The sequence below is a fragment of the Coturnix japonica genome, chromosome Z (genome assembly GCF_001577835.2).
Source record: "Coturnix japonica isolate 7356 chromosome Z, Coturnix japonica 2.1, whole genome shotgun sequence".
NCBI classification, from domain to species: Eukaryota; Metazoa; Chordata; class Aves; order Galliformes; family Phasianidae; genus Coturnix; species Coturnix japonica.
In genome coordinates, this window is record NC_029547.1 from 10,579,436 (window position 1) to 10,591,889 (window position 12,454).

General features: G+C 35.7%; 1 protein-coding gene across 2 annotated transcripts in view; it reads left to right on the plus strand.

Annotated features, from left to right (window-relative positions):
* WDR70 (WD repeat domain 70) overlaps nt 1–12,454 on the plus strand; it is a 122,812-nt gene that overhangs the window by 17,568 nt on the left and 92,790 nt on the right. The gene's annotated exons all lie outside the window — the stretch shown is intronic.

The following is a 12,454-nucleotide window of genomic DNA, read 5'->3' on the forward strand; positions in this document are numbered from 1 at the left end:
AGTGGTATCCTTGGAGAGCAATTTTGTTGACTTTTGGAATGTCTGCTGTTTGTTTAAAAGATGGCTTTGGATTTTTTATGAACATGAGTCTACCATGTGTATTGTTTTACAACTGCTGCAATGGCATCTCTTATTTGCAGGTGGGCACTTAGCAGTTATTCAGGGACTATACATACTTGATGCTAACACTATCCAGATCACAAAACAATCATACTGAGCTTTCTTATTTTAGTCCTGCTTATCTTGTATTGTATTTCAAAATGTAATACCTTTATTTTAAGCCTTTAAAATCTTGCGTATCTTTTTATTAGAACCTTAATGTAGATGAGGTGGTCTAGATGTAGCATTTGGTTTTGAATCAACACATTAAGATGCAAAAATTGTTTTCGTATTGTTAATGTAATATGGAAGAATAGTGAAAAGGTGATAAATTATGTAATCTTCCCTTTCCTGGTTAAAAAAAAAAAGTTTTAGAGGGACATCTGCAACAGAGATAAAGAACTTTCGGTTCAGTTTTCTGAAACACTTTATTCCTTAGACCTTTCTTGTACTTCAGGAAAAATTTGTCCTATGGCCACAGTGAGTCAGTGTCTGTAATACCAAGCATGTTAAGGCAGTTCACATCACATATAAAGCAGATCAGGCCCAGGGTGGATCTTATCCAGTATTCTCTTAGAAAATAGAAAGATGGAGGCCAAAATTAAATGCTCTTTTCCATATTTAACCATATGACCAAGACTTAATGGGCATGCGGATGTAAGAATGTTTACCAGTTAGTTCTTGTGAAAATAATGATGATGAGAAATCTCCAAAGTTTCAGAGAAAATGCATTTGTACTGCTATGAGACTGTAAGTGTATCAAAAAGGGATCTCCACATAGTACCCATGTGCTACCAGGTCCTGCAACTAGGCATTTGCTCATTAGTGGAAGTTAATTGGAGTGACTAAAGCTGCTGTGTACCCGTGCGTGATATTGGTGTACTAGAACTGTAAGCCATGAAAGAACTTGTTTTCTCAGAATGATAAGAGCTTGCCTACTTATTTTGCTTAGTCACTGTATCCAAATGACAACTAGCAAGAAACTGGTGACGTGTTTTCTGCGTGTCTCTGTGCCTGCATGGAAGCATACCGTTCTTTCTAGTTGAATAAGTATCTTGCTTGCAGATATTGCTGTTGCGCTACACTTGTGCAGTCACATAACAAATTTTGTGAAAATGCTGTTAATGGCATATGTTAATGGGGCTGTAACAGGAATGAAAGATGAGAATTCCAAACTGTGTGTGTAAATGTGGTTGCTGTAGCATGCTGTTTTCTGAGAGAAGGCAGACTTACCTATCATGCTATAACCACATCTGCAGGGATCAGCTGGCTTTCAGTGCTAACAAATTTTTAATTTACTTCAGTAGAAATAATCAGTGAATGTCTCTTTCAAAATGACTATCATGACGTCACTGCTACTGTTGTCTAGTGTTTAAAAATAAATATATTTCTCTTGACATTCATTTTATAAGGAACTTAATTGTATTACTACCAATAATAAGTACCTAAAATAAATACTAGGAATGGAAATTACAACACAAATGAACCCTGGATTAATTGTAATCAGTCTATACTAATGGCACATACCTATGTTTCAAGACCACTATCATCCAGAGTACTGAATCATTTTTAAAGATAGCTCCCTTTAAGTCTTGGTTGGTTTCTAACTCTCTTGATTCTACCTGTGGAAAAAAAATAAAATTATCAGGACATGGACTTACATGTGCGACTGCTGTTCTTATATTTATCTGTTCTTCAGGTGTTTTTTTTTGTTGTTTTTTTTTTTCCAGAGATTATTCCCTCTCTCCTTTGGATAACAGAAGGGAATGTGCAGGCATGTGAGATAGAATATTAGGCCACATAGAAACGTGCAGTAATTTTGTGACTGCTAATTGTTCTCTCCCAGTCCTCCCCATAACAAACCATTACTCTGTAGTAATTTGATACTTTCTGGGGTGTCTAATAGAGGTCAGGCATCCTGATCCTCTGTGTGCCCTCCTTGCTGGTATTCCTCTTTTTGGTGTCTCTGTTAAAAATTTTTCTTTTTCCTGGAAAGGAATTTCTTGAAAACTGTTTAAATGATAAAAACAAACAATTGTTGTGATAGTGCAAACCTACAACTAGTAGAGTAATAAAGATAGATTCTGCATTTAACAGAATGTTAAAGCCAGATTCTTGCAATTATTTATAAATTAAAGGTATAAATAATACCAGATTTGGTACAATTTCTGCTCATTAAATATTTTTCTTAGGCAATTACCAGTCACTGAATGGACAGTGAATTATGAAAGGTTTTCTGTGACTTCCTTGAGTTTTGTAGTCCAACCAGAATCTGCAATAATTGTCTGAATGCAAAATGAGCCATAATCAATTAATTCACTGCATTTTTAGCAAAAATATTAATTCCCCAGAGTAAGATGAATGTTATTAAATTTAAATTAGTTTTAGCTATCATTTTTATAATGCCGTGTCAAATGAACATCTGTCTGAAATGCCTGTTGGTTCTGAAAACTACATGTGTCCTGTCAAAAAATAATAGTTGTCAGCTGTAGTTTAATTCAACGTAGTTTAATGTAATTTTGCATTAGTTTGCCTCTTGAGAGTAATCGGATGGTATAGGTACTAATAGAAGCTGCAATCCTATCTAATACTTTCAGGAACTAGCCTCATAATGGACTATAACCAAATTTGATGGGTGGTGGAATATCATAGAAATTAGCCAACCTCTAAGGCTGATTTAGGAGAAAATTTTGAGTCTAACTGCATCCAGGCTATACTGTGCACAGTCAGATTAGTGTAAGCAGACTTTCTGTAGTAGGTTTCATTTTAAAAATCCCATGTGCAGCAGTTAAATGATAGAAAGATGAATTAGGTAGGTAAGAACGAGTAATACAAGAAAGCACTTTTACTACCTGTAGAGAAAGTTAGTGGCATAGAAACAGAATATGGATCCTCTCCTGATTATGATAGAGAAGTGTCAGAAAAAGAATTTGCATTACTTTTAAAAATATGGAGAGAGAAAAAGAATGAAAACTTAGGATGGTGAAGATCTTTCCCTCTGTTAGTTTTCCTTGATGATGTACTTGTACGTATAGTAAAAAAAAAAAAAAAAAAAAAAAAAAAAGTTTCCCCCCTAGAGCGGGTTTTCATGCTCCCTGCTGTCTCACTGTATTGCAATTAGTGATGTAATTTTTTCTTTGGGAGATACGTTGGAGGATTTTAAGCATAATGTATACCTGGGCAGGAAAGTCAGGAAGGTGTCTTCAGGCTGTTTGGTGACTTTTTTTTTTTTGGAAGCAGTTGTGTAAGCATGAATGTCATTGGCTCACTTTCAGAACTAAACTGAGCAGGAGAATTTCCTAGTAACCACTTTTGGTCTTGAGCAGTTTGCGCATATTGCAGTTTCTGCAGATAAAAGATTAGGTCATGAATGATAGAGGCCCAGATTCTCTAAGACAATTATTGTTTTCATAGCTTTTCCGAAAAAACTGCATGGCAACCACTGGCAATGCCACTGTCTGAACTACATCTGTGCCATTGTTCTTGTTGAAAAGTCATGGAGAAGAAGTTCTGGAAGCTCTGAGGCACACTGATGATAATCTCTCTGTTTGGCACATCTCAGATCAAAAGGGCTTAGTGTAAGCACTGGGCTTATCATACCATACCTAGCTGTGATTTTAAGTTCCGAGGAGGTCATCTCAGGTCTTTGACCCATTGGGGTAGATAGATTCGTTTGCATGCAGTTTACAATATGAGTTGAGTTTTTTAAGTGAATGTTTGTAAACAAGCATATGAAGTAGTTATCATCTTAGTGCAAATATTGAATCTTATGAAAAATTCCACTGTCTTAGACACAAGTTCCCTGCTTCCGTTACTGTGCAAACTTTGCAGTGCAGTGTCTATCTGTTCTGTGCCTGTTGGTATTAATAGATATTGCTAAGCTATTGATGCCCACAGCCAACTGTGGAAATCTATTTATGTGCACTTGCTCACTCTTGCTAGCTTATTCCTTCACCTATATGCCACACGGTTGGTATTGTTCACTGTCAGAGTGATTGTGAGATTATGAGAATCCATGAATACCGTGTGCTGGGATTTAATACCTGAGGAATGTCATCCAGAGAGAACTAGACAGACTAAGCAGCGAGCTCAGGTGAGGCTCATGAGTATCTGTGAAGACAATCACAGGGTATTGTGCCTGGGTTGTGGCAATTCTTACTACCAATCAGTACAAGCTGGGGGATGTGAGGCTGGAATAGAATGCAGCCCTTCCTAGAAGGACATAAGGGTACCAATGGATGGTATGCTGGACACGAGCCAACAGTGTGCCCTCACAGCCCAGAAAGCCAACCATATCTTGGGCTGCATCAAAAGAACTGTGGTCTGCTGGTCGAGAGAGGTGATCCTGCCCTTCTGCTCCGCTCTGGTGTGATCTCACCTGGAGTACTGCATCCAGACATGCAGTCCTTAGTGCAGGAGTGACACAGACCTGCTGGAATGCTGATGGAGCACAAGCCTGTTGAAAAGAACTTGGGGTGTACTGGTGAATAAATAGTAAGCTGGACATAAGCAAGCAGTGTGCCCGTGCAGTCCAGGAAGCCAAGCGTATCCTGGACTGCATCAAAAACAGCGTGGCTGGCAGGGAGAGGAAGGTGATCTTGCTCCTGTATTTTGTGCTGGGAAGACGTCACCTGGAGTATGGTGACCAGATGTGATGTCCTCAGTACAGGAGAGATGTGAATCTGTAGGAATGTGTCCAAAGTAGGGCCACAAAAACAGTCCAAGGGATGGAGCCCCTTGAACAGATTGCTCAGAGAGGAGATAGATACCCCATCCCTGGAGACACTTAGGGCCTGGCTGAACCAGGCTCTGAGCAACTTCATATAGCTGTAGATGTCCCTGTTCATGGCAGAGGAGTTAGAATAATCTTTAAAGGTTCCTTCCAACTCAAAAGATTCTATGATTCTATGAAATATATATTTGTAGTATAATGATTAAAATAGTACGTGATTGTGTCAAACATACACTTGTATTTTAAGAGCATGATTCTGTTTTCATATTACTGTTTTGCTTTGAAATTCAAAGAAGTCATTCACAGATTAGAGCAGATAGATATGAGCATCAGTGTTTTCCCACTTCCATAGATTTCTGTGTGCAGTAGTTAGACTTATGCCTGAAACAGCTGCTTTACAAAGAGAGACTTCAGCTAATAATGTGACCGCAGAGGAATGAATCTGTAGAGTTTTATCAAGATCTTGTGTGAGGAATCCAATGACAAGAGGATGCATGCTATCATTCTCTACTCTGAGGTCCATTTTTCATATCTCAGACTGCCTGTAATAGTCAGATAAAGTGATGATCTATACAATCTGAGTGTGTAATGAGTCTCTAGGGTTATTCACAGAAAGTAGGGTAAACTTTAAAGGCAGGCATGTCAAGAAAAGTGATTTGAAGTGATCAGTACACTTTTGTTCTTTATCTTAAGCAGATTAGTAGCATTGGTAAACATAGGCCAGAACAGTTTGTAAGGTTATCTACTGTGCATTTTGCTTGGCTCCCAAGAGGTAAAATATAAATTATTGAGAATCTTGGGAAAGTCAAGGCTGGGCTAGGATTATCTATTGATGTGAGATAGCATTCATTTCAGAACTAAGCCATACCACTTCATGGGTTTCATGTCCAAGGTGGGTGTCAAATATGAGGTTTACAGAATGAATTCTAGAAGTGGCTGCTAAATTCTACCCTAGTTCAATGAACTGTGTAAAATTGGGAATCCTTGTTTTGGCTGCCTTTGTAGTTGTCTGGAAAATGTCCATTGTAGGGAATTTGAACAAATCAGAGCCAAAATTCTTGGTCTGCATTTGATTCAGATGATTTTATGGGTTATACATTCCTTCCCACCATTGCAGCTTTTCCTCTGGAAAGCCATGAAGTATTTGTAAGCTCTGTTTCTCTTATGCTTACTGTTGGCGTATTTTATACTTTCATTTCTCTTGATAAAATATTAAGTTGGACCTATGTTCTAGCATATGTTCTTCCAGTATGGTGAAGGGATAAACTACTGGGGAATATTTTTTAGCTGTATTGCTCATGGAAACAGCAGTAATAGAATTGTATGTTCACCTGCAACTTCACCAGCCAGTTTACCAGAAGTTACAAAATACTACAAATCTGTTTTTTTAGCAGTTGTGGGATTGTCATTTGAGCATTATACACAGTTTCTTCTTTTTTTTCTTTTTTTTGTTTTTTTTTAATGAGCTTGTAAGGAAATTGGAGTACGTCAAAGTATGGAGTATTATTAATAGATGCTTAAAAGGTTTTCTGGCTTGTGTGAATCTGAGCAGCTCAAACACATGAGTAAACCTGTTGTATTTATTAACTTAGTATGCTTGTAAGGTGGGACATTGTTACTCCTTTAAGACATGATAATTTGATATGCAAGAAATATTATACTGAAAATTTCACTGCAGATATGTAGTAAATAGAGGGTATAAAATGGAGTTCCTTATATCCAGGATTGTTCTTTTCTGCCTTGAAAAGAAAGTGCTTCTGGAATATCACACAAGCATCCCAAACAGTACTTAGGTAAGTGTGAGTGAATGAAAAGTATCTTGAAAACTATTAGTAATGACAAAGTTGAAGGCATGTGTTGCTGTTAATTAATTTTTGCTTGATTAACAAGGTTGTTATTTATATCATTGATTTGAGTTATAAAAGCCAAACTTAAATTCTAGTTAGTAAAAGTAAGAAGACTCTCCTGGTGACCCAAGTAATCATTGTGTAGTGTGGAGTATCTGAAGCAGCTCCTTGTGGACCAGACAAAAAGCCTATTGAATAATTTGAAGAAAGGTCTTATAGAATATATCCAATGTTATACGTTCTTTAACAGTTATGGAGTGAGAAATATGTATGAGGATTTAATATAATGTCAGTGCAAGTCTGTGAAATGAGACATTTCGGTGAGGTTCTTGAATTTCTGCCTTCTTTATCCTTGCACACAGCTAAAACTTTATGTGCAGTCTTGACAATGGCTCTTTATTTTAGTCTGAGTTGTAAATGAGAGCATCACTTCTGTACACTTTTATCCCTTAGATTCCTTGTGAACTGACTGTATTAGTGTTGGGTTTGGCATGTGGGCATTTTTCCATGTTAAAACGTGTTGAGGTCATTGCTCTGTTTCCATATAATAGACAACTGAGCAATAGTGAATAATAGTTTGTTAATTGATACTTAGAAATGAATGTCTGTCTGTTTAGTTGTATGTCTTGTCAGGTTTAATTGCAGTCATTTGGAATTTCCAGAAGCTGCATTATGTGTATAGCTGTTGGTGTTTTTGGAATAGTATGCTAGAGGAGTCTCTCAAATTATTATAGTATAGCTTATTCTATAGAAGTATACTTTTTATGATTCATGGTGTATCAATAAAAATGATGGGTTTCATGTTTAAAATCATATGATTCAGATTGATAATGTTTTTTATTTTATTGCTTAGTATTTACACAACATTTTGAAAATTATTTGCAGTTTTGATGGGTATTACAGTGCTTTTAATGAACTGGGTACATATCTGACTGTCATGCAGCATCTTCCTTTGGTATAACAGCTTTTGTAAGAGGAGCATACCTCAGTGTTACATAGAGAAAGGTGTTTCTTCCAAACATGGACCTCATGTGTGTACAATATAAATGTATCTTTTCTTATTTCCAGATGCATAAAGTCACTTAGCAATTTTTTCTCATGTCACATTACATAAAATTCTGCTGCTATAAAACAGCTTAAATGTTAATGTTTTGAAGGTAATTTATGTGTGGCATGGGAGAATTAGTAATCGAAACAGTAATAGAATTGGAACCAGCTGTGGGAGCTAGATAGGAAATTGTCCTTCCTTCCTGCAGTAACTTAGACATACTGTAATTTTTAACTCCCACCTCTCCTATCCCTACCCTGTGGTTGTAGATCTTCGTTGCATGAATTATCTGATGATTTTCTCTTCACCTCAGTTTTAGTTCCTCATCCTAATTGAATAGTAAGTTTATAGACAACTGGAATGTTTGTTACTATTTGACGCAATGTGCATAAGTTTGTCCTTCTTTTTTATTTTCTAATTTCTCAGAGTAAATATTTGAGTGAACACCTTTTAACAGTCAGAATCAGAATACTGTTGAAAAGTAGAATCTGTGGACAACTCTTTCTCTCTAGAGATGTGATTGTTTAGTTTTTGCTGACTGTAGTGTGTTTGCTAAGAATAACAGGATCCCTGAGGACCTTGATGAACTTCATCAGCGCTGTTGAATAAACCCTTATAGCAGATTCTTTATGATATATATTATTTGTTCAAGTTTTTCAGATGAGGAAACCAGGGTGTGCAGGAATGAAATAAATTGTACAAAGTTAGAGGTCATAGATTGGTCTGTACCTAAATCATGTATTGTTTTAATTTGGGTGGGTTAAAATCTGTGCAGTTTGGGGGATGGCTCACTAATTTGTTTGCCAGCATACTGGTGTAGAGGTTTTTATTAGTGCCACCTGGATGTTTCTGAGACCCTATGCAAGTATGATCACAGAAAGTGAACATACAGTGTCTTTATTGTTTAGAGAAATACTGTATTTTATTTCCATTGCAGTAATCTCCACATACACAGACAATAACAGCTGTTGGATTGCTAGTTTTGGATTTTCATGTTTTTATAAGTCTGAAATAAAGCTTAGACTGTTTGAATTGCTGATGGGCTTAACTCCACTGGTTTATGAAACTTGCAAAAGAAACAAGTACATATTTTACTGCATATATTGTTTTAATGTTCTTCCATAGAAACATATGTAACTAAAATTGCCTTTTTCTGAATCAATTACAGAAGCTTAATAGTGTCACCAACTTTTATAAGTGGAACACTATGTTCAGATAAAAATTACTGTGATATATATGAAAGCCAAAATGAGTCCGGTTTGCATCTAAACTTTTGATACTTTAGGTAGATGAAAATTTGCAATTATTTTCCTTTGTGATTGTAGAATTTACCTGCTATTTTGTTACCTGCCAGAACAATCAGAACTTTCAGAACAGATAATAGATCATAATTGTTTGTTAGTTTCTTATTTTCAGCAGATTTGTGGTTTCAGTGCAATTTTATTATTTCATAATAAGTGAACGTAACCCTTTAATTCAGAGTAAAATAATCTATTCAGCTCTGAAGAGCAATATTAAGGGTTATGTCCAACTGAGAACACCAGCATTTTCTTTCATTCTCTACGTAGCAATCATTTTCTGTGTCTTACCGCTGTAGTAAAAACTGCCTTGTTAGAATGTGGGTGTTTTTTGGTAGCATATGGCAGTTCGGCATAGCGTTCTAGCAAATAAGAAGTATTATATTTATGCATACTTGAAACTGAAATGATAAAGATGAAATAAGCAGTTAGTTATGTAAGTGGAATATAACATATCTGGAATATCATGAAAAAACTGTGCTTAAGTAAATTGCTCTCCCAGAAACTGCAAAGGAAACTTGAATTATCACAAGCAATTTTAGATTTAAATCTGTTCTATCAGTGATTACAACTTGCTTTGGGAAAAGCTCAAGAGAATCTTTCTTGTATGTCTTGTAAGAACAATTCCCAGGTCATAAATATTAATAAAAACTTGGGTTTCATAAATCAACGACTTGTTACTAATTTAGAAATTATCTGAATGAGGCTTTAGAATGTAGGTGAAAAATAGCAACCTCCTGAAATTTATCTAGAACTCCCAGGAGAAAGATCAGACAGACTTTGGTGTACTTGAGAAGTATGATGTTTATATTTAAAAAAGTAAAATAAAAAATTGCCAGCTGTGCTGAGGCTCTCTAATTGCAATACCTTTTGTAAATTGTTAGGCCACTGGAGACTTTCAATAAGGAGAAATTCTACTATGTGGCACAAAAAAAGAGATTTAATTCATGTTACCTATTGTGTCTGGGAACTTTCTCTGAATTACCATGTGACCCATCATCTAATAAAATGTATTGTATCTGACATATAATAATGTTATGAATTTGTAGCTTTAAGAAGCCATAAGTTGGAATGATGATTTTTTATTTTTTTATTTTTCCCTTGCATTTTAAACCTGACGAAACATTCTGGTTCAGGTCACAGGAACAAAATCATGAGGCTGTGAATTAGAAAATGTTGAGAGAAGCTAGCCACAATATTGTTTACATATTGAGCAAATACATTTAATTCCTGTTCAGATTAGGAAGGAGACATTTAAATAGATAAATTTCTTTAATTTTTTGAATGCACTCTGAAGAAGTAATATGTATTGGTAAAGAGAAGAAAGTTTTTCCTCAGTCTTCCTGTCCTTAAATTTAGAAAGTAAGTTTTATGCTAAGTGCTATTCAAATGCAGAACAATAACATGGGGACGAAGCATAGGACCCTTCTAATATTACTGATTGTTTTGAAATTCCATTCAGTTGTCATGAAGTTAGGTTAGGAGTTAGCCATTTTTTACTATAAGAATAACAAATATGGTGGGTCCATGGGATTATTGGCCAAGATGATTCATTGCTGTGTTCGTGTGTATCCTCCTGTTTTCCATAATATTTTCATTTGTCTTTTTCAGGCCAAAATTTTAGGTAATAAACACACATGCACTGATTAATCTAACCAAATGAAAAGACCTCTCTTAGGAGTTTACCTGGAGACTTTGCATTTTCCCTTCACGCTCCCTGAATAGTTCATGACGAAGAGAGGTTTTCAGATGATTCGTGTTTTTGATACACTAATTGTTCTCCTGGAGTTAGTTGTTTGTTTTAGAAACTGTATGGGAAATCTGAGGTAAATATTTTCCATATTTAGATGCATCACATTTGTAAACCTAATTATATGAATCTGGGCCAAAGTGAATTTAATAGCATGTAAGTTGGCATCAGAAAATATCTCCAACGCCTAAAAGAAATTAAAAGGTGTTGAAATGTCATCTCAAATTTGAATGCTTTCTTAATGCATGCAAATTTCTGGATAATACATTTTTATAAGTCATAAACTCTTGTTTTCCTGTTGCTGTGACAAAACATCTTGCACATTTCTCTCATTTAATTTTTCATCTTTTCATCATTCTGTCTTTTTCTGAGTATGCTCTCACACAACTGTAGTGTATATCCTTAGACTGCTATTTTCAGTTTAAGATACAGAGGAAAATAATGGAAAATAGACTTGGAAAGCCTTCCATTTTACAAGCAGTATGGTTTTAATCAGTGCCTGCAGAATAAATTGTGAAACAAAGCATGAAGATTGTAGGGTGTTTATTTATTAAAGGAATATAGGATAAACAGAAAAAAAAAAAAAGTTTAAACTTTTATTACTCTCTTCAGCTTTCAGTGCTGTCATGGAAAATTCAGCTGCTAGGTGCAGAACAGATTATTGTTCTAGACTAAAAGGAGAAATGAGGCATGTTTTCCTCCAGACCTATGAAAAACTCCCTCCATCACCCTTTTTGTCTCTTTCTGATGACATTTCAAGACTTGGTGTTGAAGGATGGAGCTAGATACTGTTTTTCCTGTTGATCTGTAAACTTGTTTTTTGAATTTCACCCATTAACTAATACACAGTATCAGTTAAGTTGGAGGAAAGGTAGAAAGAAAGAATTACAAGCGTCTCTCTGTTAAGCTTGGTGGATTTTTGTCAATGTTTATCTGCATCTCTACTTTGGGAACTGCTGTTTCACATATCCCATTCTTTCTGTTGTGGTTATTGAAGTCTGCCCACTTGTTTTATCATAAAATGTCTTAGGTACATTTTCTTTCAAGATGTTACATAATTTGTAGCATGAATATTTATTTCATTAAGTCGCACATTTCTTGTTTTAATTACTTCTGTCACTATCTATGCATATTACTTTGAATTCTTAAGAGAAGATTGGAAAAATTACAAAAATATTCTTGTGTGCTTACAGGGAAAATTTCGGTACTGCCTAACTGCATTCTAGAGTTTAAAGTGGAAGGCTCCTCAAGGACATTCAGACCTGCCTGCTTGTGCTGCAGCAGAGTGGCTTTTGCTTTTCCCTGTAATTCAGTCATTATAGAGAGGAGGAGAGTAGGCTTAAATAAAAACAAAATTTAAAACATAAGCACGATATAAGCTTGAAAATGGGACTTTCTGCAGGGAGCTGTTGGTTAAGGTCATTCTGTCATCATTTGATGTCATCATTTGATGTGAAGGTTTTCAGCAGCTATTTTTACTGCCCATAATCCTGTTATTCTGTCCCTCTTTTAGCAGAGCAGCAATCTTCTGTCTTAGACCATTTCAGTATGTCTTCTGAAACCTAAAGTGTTGCCAGAAATTTAGAAATTTCTGTATAGTTCCCACCTTCTTTTCTTCACTCCAGTCCATGAGCAGACTGCATCTGCCACATGTGTGTACCAAAACAGGGACCCAATGGA